The 10,949-nt window shown below is 38.1% G+C and overlaps 1 pseudogene; it reads left to right on the top strand.

The window, feature by feature from the left end:
• The first annotated feature begins 1,088 nt into the window (after window positions 1–1,088).
• On the top strand, window positions 1,089–2,239 carry LOC105719513 (DNA dC->dU-editing enzyme APOBEC-3G-like; annotated as a pseudogene).
• Window positions 2,240–10,949: the final 8,710 nt, after the last annotated feature.

Raw genomic sequence — 10,949 nt, 5'->3', positions numbered from 1 at the left:
TTAAGATAAAGGTCATCTTATCGCCATGCATCCACCTGCTCAATAGTACATGTGAAATGTAGCTCTTTCTTAGGATAGGTATTTGTTTAGCAAAACATAAATATGAAAATAGGCAGATATATCAAGCAGGTGGAAGGCAGAATATTAATACAGAAATGTGTACATTTGTGGACAAGTCCCCATGCTAATAATAAACCCCAGAATTCAACCCCAGGTTAAATTATTCTCCCATAAGTGTGATGCGTTATGTTCTACAGGTTTGCCTGTATAGAAACTGCTATTGTAAAAATGAAGATAGAGTCAGAACAGAATATTCACTGCCTCTGGAAAATTCAGTTCAGGAGACAGGAAAGTGAAGGGTTCCTGTAAGCATGCACACTTTCTCCTTGCAAATTACTCAAATGATTGTCACCCTGGAAAAAATGGAGTAAGGGATTAGAGAAAGGCAAGGAGTGATATTGCCAGATAATTTCCTTTCCTATTTCAGAACACACACATTCAAGAATAGAAAAATGTTTCTTTCATTCACCATATACCCAACTAAAATGGACTGTTTTGTTGTTTTTAGAACTTCAAGAGACAAACAAAATCACAATGTTCTTTCGTGCAGATTTGTTTAACAAACAAATATAGCATTAACTCTGTGCCAGACATTATTTTAGGTGCTTTTCAAACACTGATTAACTTTACCATTACAATAACCATAGGTTGAATGCACCACGTATAAGGCCATTGAGGCACAAAGAGATTAAATACTTTGCCCATGATCATACAGATAGCTAGCAGCAAAGGCTGGATTCAGACCTAAAATGTGTGTCTCTTGCTTGCTCTAAGCATGGTGCTTCCTCTCCAATGAGAGTTTATTTTTGTTTTTGGCTAGTCATTAATCATAGTCAAATTTCACAAGAACATGGTTACCCTTTACATAGAATTAATCTGGATATCTGCTCTCTTGAATGTAAAATTCATAATAAATTCAGGTTCATGTAATATCAACTGAATTTATTAAAAACAGGACTAGGCCTGTAGCAGAAAATGAAACTCTAGTGTTCCAGACAGAGATCATGGTTGATACTAGCCAGTCATGGATGAAGCCTAAGACCAGAACCACGGTGGAGCAACTGCGTAAAGACAAATTCTTCTACAACTTTTATGATAGACCCATCCTTTCTCATTGGAATACCATCTGACTGTGCTACACAGTGAAAATGAAAACAAAGGACTCCTCAAGTCCCGCTTTGGTTGCAAACATCTTTCAAGGCCAGGTGTATTCCAAGCCTGAACACCACCCAAAGATGAGATTCCTTCATTGGTTCCACAGCTGGAAGCTGCATCATGACCAGGAGTACATGGTTACCTGATATGTATCCTGGAGCCACTGCACAGTGTGTGCAAGGAATGTGGCAGAGTTCCTGGCCAAGGATGGCAAGGTCACCCTGACCATCTTCATTGCCCTCCTATACTACTTCTGGGAGCCAGATTACCAGGAGGAGCTTCACAGACTGTGTCAGAAAAGAGATAGTCCACATGCCACCATGAAGATCATGAATTATGACGAATTTCAACACTGTTGGGACAATTTCATGTACAATCAAAGAGAGCCATTGAGCATTGGAATAAACTGCCCACACATTAAACATTGCTGTGCATCACACTGGGGGAGGTTTTCAGATGGATCCAGGCACATTCACTGACAACTTTACCAATGACCCTTCGGTCCTTGGACAGCACCAAACCTACCTGTGTTAAGAGGTGGAGCGCACCTGGACAATGGCACCTGGTTGCCGCTGGACCAGCACAGGGCATCATACTAAACGAAGCTTCAAATAGTTTCAGTTTCCTTGAAGGCTGCCATGCAGAGCTGTGCTTCCTGGACCTGATTTCTTTTTGGAAATTGAACGTGGCCCAGCACTACAAGGTCACCTGCTTCATTTCCTGGAGCACCTGCTTCAGCTGTGCCCAAATGGTGGCTAAATTCCTTCAAGAGAACACACATGTGAGCCTGAGCACCTTTGCTGACCTCATCTGTGATCATCATGGAAGATATAAGGAGGGCCTGCGCAGGCTGGACAGGGCTGGGGCTCCAATTTCCACGATGAAATACAGTGAATTTAATCACTGCTGGGACACCTTTGCGGACCACCAGAGACGTCCCTTCCAGCTCTGGGAGAAAGTAGATGAGCACAGCCAAAACGCGAGTAGGAGGCTGCAGGCCATTCTCCAGAATCAGGGAAACTGAAGGATGAGCCTCAGTCTCTAAGGAAGGCACAGACCTGAGTTGAGCAGCAGAATAAAAGATCTTCCAAGAAATGCAAACAGGCTGTTCACCATCTCCGGCTGTTCTCAGGCACCAGCAAAGCAATGCACTCCTGACCAAGTAGATTCTTTTAAAAATTAGAGTGAATTACCTTTAATCAAAAATTTATGTTATGTTTCAAGAATACAAAAGTAAGATTGTGCTCAATACACTTAGAAAAGTTTCAAACATAAAAAGAACGGAACCAAAGTAATATTTATTTTCACATAAGAAAGTGTACATGCAGAGAATATATATTCACACTCTGATAATGAATATTGTGGATTCATTTTCAGATGATTCACTGTCAGATGGATATTGATCAATACATATTAATACAAATACTTTGTAATTAGCAAGATTAAAGCATCTTACTATTACGAAATATTTATATGTCAACAGATAGCTTGTCTGTAAGCTTGGTTAATACCAAGACATATAGCTGCTCAAAGAATTTAAGAAATGAATGAATTATAGCTTCATAATTAAACTTTCTTCATCATTTATGATGACCTTTGTCATTTATTAACTACCTACTCTTGGGTTAAGTAGATTATATACATTTTCTGCTCTTCTATCTGTAACACTGAAAATCATATGCCATTACTGCTGTGTTGCACAGGAAAAAAGTAGATGTTATATAACTCTAAGATGTTATATAACTTGGCCATGATCACATGGTGTTTAAGTGACAGGCCTATAATACAAACCTAACTCCATCCATCACTGCCCTTTGGAGTTAGTTTAGAGGGAGTACTTTTTTTCTGAGTGCCTTTTACAAGAAAACCCATGGGTTTAATGTGAACTTCACCTGGATTATCTCAGGATAAGTTTGATTTTTATTCCTATTATAATTTAATAAATGTGGAAAAGTTAAAATCCTATATTATTTCTTTTTCCTTTAATAATTATAATCCATTAGACCAGAGACTTTTTGAGAGGGATAATACTACATTTTCCTCTGTAATGAAATGAAATCATGATAGTTGAATTTTAGAATAAGACAAGACAAGCTTCCCACATAGCCTACTTCTCAAATAAAGTTACCAAATTACCTGTTGAATTTTGTTAAATCTTATTGAAGCTTAGTATTCCGGTTTTTATGCTGTGAACAGTTCAGAGATATAACTCCAGAATATGATAACCACTTTAAAACCTGGAGCCTTTTTTCAGGCTTTCTTATAGATCATCCCATGGGATATAACCAACTAGTCCTGTTTGAATTTCAAGCTTTGTTTAGAATGGATGGCTTCATCCACTAAATAGTGCAAGAGATTAAGAGATACCCTTTCTTGTTTCTTTTGACATGTTTCAGTCAAGTAGATAGAAACCAACTCATAAGAGAGAACTCTCACCCACTGTGATGTATTGAGGAGCCAGAACACTGTGAAGCTGCTTACATTTTATGTATTTTTCTTTAGCCTACACTGCTTTCTAAGAAGAAATCCCTTACTTTTCTCTTTGCCTGTGAAGGAAACCACTGTGCTGAGTTGAAACTTCATTTGCAACTTCTCAGAAGAAATTTGTTCTTATTGTTCACTTAAAGGTTTCAAGAGAACTCAAGATGCCATGTTTGAAATATAAAATGAGCTAAAGGCAGGAGTTCTTCTATTTCAGCATATTCCCTAATCTCATGTCTTTGTGGGCGTGTTTATCTGGAATAGATCACTTTTGGTTTAGGAATTTAGAACTTTCAAAATAGTTATTTAACAGTTTACCTGTTAAAGTGTAATTGATTTTTCTTTAAGAATAGAAATATACTGACCCAAATAATGTAGACTAAGTAATGCCATATATTTCATCCATTTTCTGTTTAAATTTATTTACATTTTAATATTTTATCAGAATAATCCTGTTTTCTGATACTGATATTTAATTAATTGTCTTCCTATGGTGATCACTATACTATTTAAGAAGTTTTTTTCACTCTCCAAGAATGTCGTCTTGTAATTGCTAAATGTGCTTCAATAGTTTTAATGTTTTTCAATATGATAATCGTTATGCTTTTATCTATCTAGAAATAAATACATTTTGAAATTCTTTCATGAGATGCACTTTTATATACTGCCATATAATCAAACTTTAGAATTCCTTTTTCTCTTTAATCTTTGCACCTATGATATAATATTTCCATCATTATTATTTAATTCTTTTAATCTCTGAGACAAATGCATTTTTTAGCATTTATGACATATCTTAACCAAATAAATGTTTATAGAAATCATATTAACATTTTAATACTCCCAAATGATTCATAATTAAACATTTCTTGTGTTTAACCATCATTCATACTATAACAAATATAACATTGCTTTGGAGTCAGACTTTTTTGTTCAAGTCAGGAAAGTCAAGACAGGCTGAATCTGGTGGAGAATCACAAAGCTAGAACATATGTAGATTCAAATCCTAAATTCACATCTACTCATTGCATTATCTTGCATTAAAAGGTAACCTCAACAGCTGGGCACTGTGATGAATCCCAGCTACTCAAAAGGTTGAGGTGGGAGGACGACTTGAGCCCAGGAGTTTGAGACTACCCTAGGCATCAAAGTGAGACTCTATCAAAAAAAAAAAAAAAAAAATGGAACTCAGTTTCCTTTTCAAATGAGAATAATAATACACAATTTCAGAGGAGGAAAATGTATGGGTTTTGTGTCCTTTATAGTACTTCATCTGTTCAGATTTATACAAATATTTATTAATAAATAGGTTCAGGACTAAAATAAAAGACTAAAATCTCCTAGGCTTACATAATACATTCTGGAGCCATTTGTAAATGAAGAATAAAAGGAAAATAAGAAATTTTGTTTGAGAGAACTTAATACAGAGAAAGAAGCATCAGTTTATGTATGATTTTTATTTAAAAACAGAAATGTTCTTATTATTAAATTATCAGACCACTTCCATTCCTGCTTTTAATAAAGTGTAAAACTATACCTTGGCAGTTCCGCCTTGCTTTCCCCCTTTCTTCTTTTCTTTCTCTTTTCTCCCTCCCCGTTTCACTTCCTTCCTCACTTCTTTCTATTTCTTATATATCAATTTATCGTTTCTTTTTTTAAACACACAATATTATTTTTCACCCACCATGAGCAAGCCATTTTGTTTTCTATACCCGGGGAGGCAAAGACTAATAGGAAAGAGATTCTGAACTCAAAATTCTCAATCTAGTAATATACAATCTGATCAGAGTGATGAGGTGGGGTTGGGACAAGTGTAGAGAAAATAAGCTAATATTTATCAAAGAATTTCAGAGTGTCTGACCTTTGGATAGTTTTAAATATTTTTTTCAGATGTAACACACCCCCAAAACATTTTATATTTTATATATTAGAATTGGGAGTTAATGTTATTTGAAAAGTTGGTTGTGATTCCTCAATAAGTAACAAAACTAGGGTGTAAAAACAAATCTAGCCTTCTCTAAGACATACTGTTTTGCTACAAATTAATATTAAACATTTTAATGTCAATCTTTATTTCCTCTCTCTTTACATAAGTTCCACAGCAAAATTAAAATTCACAGAATGTGCTTTTCTGGATATTGCCATGTTTTTCCATTTATAGTAAGTGATGCTAGAATAAGTCATTTGCAAATTTCAGCACCTTAAGGAGCTGCCTGGGATATCAGATGCACTTCTGTAGCCTTTAATGTGTAATAAAATGGAACATGCCAGTAGGGGGGAAAAAAGGATAAAACAGAACTGTTGGAAATTTTGAAGACACAGTGGTCTTCAAAATGGCAAAAGAAAAAAGCTGGGGAAGTTGATAATCTCATGTTACATAATAATTTATTTATTTTTACTATTTCAGTCTTAAGGCTAAAAGTAGACTATTACAGGTATTTCCTATAGTTACAATTTCCACTCTCATCACCTACATATGTAACCATCTCTCCCACCATCTAGAGAAAAGAACCATTTTTAATGTTCAGCCAGGCGTAGATCTTATGAATTCAAGGATAGATCCAATTTATTTGACCTTCAAGGTCTTTGTTCTGAGACAGAGGCAGAAAAGAAGCCTCTTGAAAAAGACCCTGACCATTTCAAGATTTAGGTGCCTGTGAATGGTACATGTTATACTTCCAAAGACAAAGAGTAACAAAGCTTTAGAGGGCTTGTTCATTTGTTTAATGTAATCTTTTTCTTTTTTTCTTTTTCTTTTGAGAAGTCTCTCTGTTGCCCAAGCTGCTGGAGTGTGGTGGTGCGATCTTAATCTCGGCTTGAACTTGGATGGCAGAGTTCAAGCAATTCTTATGTCTCAGGTTCCAATGAAGGTGGAATTACGAGCATGTACCACCACACCTGCTAATTTTTGTATTTTTAGTAGAGATGGGGTTTCACCATGTTGGCCAGGCTGATATAAGACTCCTGTCTCAAGTGATCTGCCTTCCTTGGCCTCCCAAAGTGCTGGGATTACAGGAGTAAGCCGCCACACCAGGCCAATATGTTCCATTTCTTTTGATCTATATTATTAATATATAAACTGTCTTTTGACCTCTTCCTGGTTTTTGAAATTGATGTCATATGTTACGTCCCAGCTGAACCATACTTACCTACATAATATTTTTCTCTTCTTCTAGTCTAGCAATCAGGATAGGGACTCACTATACAATCAGAAGGATGATATTTATGATGTGTACATCCTATAATTTATAGATTCTTGCCATAAAAAAACAGACATAAAGACTTTGTTATACCTTGCAGTTCCCTCCACAGTCCTTCCTGGGATACTAAACTTCGTCCTTCCTAATGTTTACATTCAAACACCAAGTCATAGCTCTTGGGTCTTCCCCAACCTTAAAATTCAATTTATCTATACCTTCTCTACCCATCTAAGCGCTACTCATACAGGGTGGCGCAGGATGGCTATCATTGTCTTCATAAAATGTTACGTGAAACACACGAATACACATATTTTTGTGCCTGCATTATGCAATTATAAATTTTCTGATCTCAGCAAAATGCGTTACTGTATTTTGCACAACACAGGCATTTATGAAACTGTGAATATTGTTTTGTCATGGTTTATATTTGAAAATTCACTTTGAGCTTTTAGAACAAGAGGACCAGGATTTTATATTATCTAGAGCCTCACATATTACTTAGTATATATAAACCTTGACTAATATTTGATGATCTAGAAAAAAAACAAATACCCTTTCTATAGTTATGAAAATGTCTGTCTCTAGCAAAAGACCTTAAACTTTCTTAAATTGCAGGCAATCTTTTTCATCAGTTTTCATAACCTTAGCATCCATAAGAGCTTGGACTCTCAATAAAAGTTGATTGGATTGAATTGAATTTGCTGCCAAATTCCCTTAAATATCATTTCCCATACACCCACAGGATACTTAGCCTTCCACTAGAACTTGATCTTATTTAAATCCTTTTCACCACATAAACCCATTTTTTTAAAGGTGCTGATGATGTGACTTCTATTGAGATAAATAAATGCTGCATAATACAGTCCTCATTGAATAAATGGCTTTAAAAAGGCATCTGGAAAACATCCCAAATTAAACAAAAGTTAGGTTTTTTCTTTATTGTTCAGCACAAGGAAATGCTGAAGAGGTGTGATTTAAATTTATTAACCATAAGTTTTTTTAGGATTTACATTTATATTATAGTAATTATTGAAATATGTCATTTGCCTTGACAGAGCTATTCCAATTAAAGTCAGTTGATTTGGAGAGTGTGAAAACAGGATTCATAAGTAAACAAAATGTAGGCCAGAGAAATATCACATGGCTTCTCTGTGACAAATGTTTTTATTGCATAGCCCCCTGTTTTTGTGTTTTCTAATATGCATAAATAGAGTTCCAGGTCAAAAACAATACAAAGGATTCAGGCGGTACCTTCTCAAGTTCTATATCATGTCTTTAAATACCCAATACCCCAATTCCGTTTTCTTGAAGACAGGATGATCTCACTTACCAAATTGTTATTGATTATCTTTGAGAGAATGATGTCTTAGAAAGAATATGGGTTGACATTTTCATCCTAACTCATATTTAATCAGACATAAATGTTTTGTTGAGAGGTAATTTTTTTGACAAATTAAATTTGTATATTCATTTCAGTGCTTCCATTTATTTCCTAATGTTACATAGAAAACTCAAATTTTTTATAAAGATGACAAAAATTTGAACTTCCTCTACATATTGAAAGTATACTGGCCCCGCATCGTGGCTCACACCTGTAATCCCAGCACTTTGAGAGGCTGAGGTGGGTAGATCACTTGAGGTCAGGAATTTGAGACCAGCCTGGCCAATATGGTGAAACCTCACCTCTACCGAAAATAAAAAAATTAACCAGGTGTGGTGGCACAGGCCTGTAATCCCAACTACTTGGGAGGCTGAGGCAGGAGAAGCACTTGAATCCACGAGGCAGAGGCTGCAGTGAGCCGAGATCATGCCATTGCGCTCCAGCCTGGTCAAGAAGAGCTAAACTCCATCTCAAAAAAAAAAAAAGTATAGGACGATCCAAGATGGCCGCTTAGGAGGAAGTCATGATTGCAGCTCCGAGAGAAGGCGCAGAGGGTGAGTGGACGCCGCATTTCCAGACGGATTTTTACTACCCACAGACCAGGAGATTCACAGGAGGAGAAGCCCCATGGGTCGCCAGCGCCGCTGGTTTGAGCGGCATGGCCGCTCAGCCTACGCCCTGGGGCGGGGGGCAGCGGCACACAGGGCAGTGGATTTTAACTGCCCACAGACCAGGAGATTCACAGGCGGAGAAGCTCCACGGGTTCCCAGCGCCGCTGGTTGGACCGGAGCAGCCGCTCGGCCTGCACCGGGGGCAGGAAGCAGCGGCTCCTTGAGCAAAGTGAACGAGACTGTGTCCCCTCTGGGTCAGCAAGGGGAGCTGAGGCAGGGAAGCAAGCCAAGAGATTCCCGGGCAAAGAGGGTGCCACTGGAAACACGGCTGAACCCGGGACGGTCCAGCTCTGTTGGGGAGGGGCCTCCTCCATTGGGAAACACCCTGCAGTTCCCGGGGCAATTTGCCGTAACCAAGACAACCCGCCACTACAGAGACTCAGTCACTACAGGGGCGGGCCAGCATAGCAGAAGCAGTTCTAACTACACCCATATAAACAGGACTGCAGGGAAGCTCACACGGAAGCTGGGCGGAGCCCACAGCAGCTCAGCAAAGCCTCTGCAGGCTGAGTGTGACTAGACTGCCACCTTGTGGGCAGGGAAAACGGTAGCAACACAGCTGAAAAGCATAAAGCCCTAACTCCCTGGGCCAGAACACCTGGGGGGAAGAAAAGGGGGTTTATGAGTTCAGCTGTTGCAGACTTAAAATTACCAAAATCAGAAAGACAGCAACTACAAAGTCAATAGGCGGACAAATCCACAAAGATGGGAAGAAAACAGTGCAAAAAGGATGAAAACACCCAAAACCAGAACACCTCTCCTCCAACAAGGGAGCATAACTCCTCACCAGCACGGGAAAAAGATTGGATGGAGAAGGAGTGTGATGAAATGACAGAATCAGCTTTCAGAAAATGGATAATAAGAAACTTCCGTGAGCTAAAAGAACATGTTCTAACCCAATGCAAAGAAACTAAGAATCTTGAAAAAAGACTTGATGTAATGCTAACGAGAATGGACAACTCAGAGAGGAATATGAGTGAATTGATGGAGCTGAAAAACACAACACGAGAACTTCGCGAAGCATGCACAAGTTTCAACAGCTGAATTGACCAAGAGAAGAAAGGATATCAGAAGTTGAAGATCAATTCAATGAAATAAAACGAGAAGGAAAGATTAGAGAAAACAAGGTAAAAAGGAATGAACAGAGTCAACAAGAAATATGGGACTACGTGAAAAGACCTAATCTACGTTTGATAGGTGTACCTGAATGTGACTAAGAGAATGCATCCAAGCTGGAAAATACTCTTCAGGATATTATCCAGGAAAACTTCCCCAACCTAGCAAGGCAGGCCAATATTCAAGTCCAGGAAATACAGAGAACACCACAAAGATATTCCTCTAGAAGAGCAACCCCAAGGCACATAATCGTCAGATTCACCAGGGTTGAAATGAAGGAGAAAATACTAAGGGCAGCCAGAGAGAAAGGTCGGGTTACCCACAAAGGGAAACCCATCAGACTGACAGCAGATCTCTCAGCAGAAACCCTACAGGCCAGAAGAGAGTGGGGGCCGATATTCAACATCCTTAAAGAAAAGAACTTTCAACCCAGAATTTCATATCCAGCCAAACTAAGCTTCATAAGTGAAGGAAAAATAAAATCCTTTGTGAACAAGCAAGTACTCACAGATTTCATCACCACCAGACCAGCTTTACAAGAGCTCCTGAAGGAGACACTACACATAGAAAAAAACAACCAGCACCAGCCACTCCAAAAATGCATGAAATGTTAAAGAGCAGCAACACAATGAAGAATCTGCATCAACCAATGGGCAAAACAGCCAGCTAGCATCAAAATGACAGGACCAAACTCACACATAACAATATTAACCCTAAATGTAAATGGACTAAATGCCCCAATCAAAAGATACAGACTGGCAAATTGGATAAAAAGCCAAAACCCATCAGTGTGCTGTATCCAGGAAACCCACCTCACATGCAAGGATACACAAAGGCTCAAAATAAAGGGATGGAGGAAGATTTACCAAGCAAATGGAGAACAAA

The sequence above is a fragment of the Aotus nancymaae genome, unplaced genomic scaffold (assembly GCF_030222135.1).
Source record: "Aotus nancymaae isolate 86718 unplaced genomic scaffold, 86718_ANA_hifiasm-v0.15.2.pri h1tg000012l, whole genome shotgun sequence".
NCBI classification, from domain to species: domain Eukaryota; kingdom Metazoa; phylum Chordata; class Mammalia; order Primates; family Aotidae; genus Aotus; species Aotus nancymaae.
The sequence above is the reverse complement of the archived record's forward strand: the minus strand, read 5'-3'. Positions and strand labels throughout refer to the sequence as shown.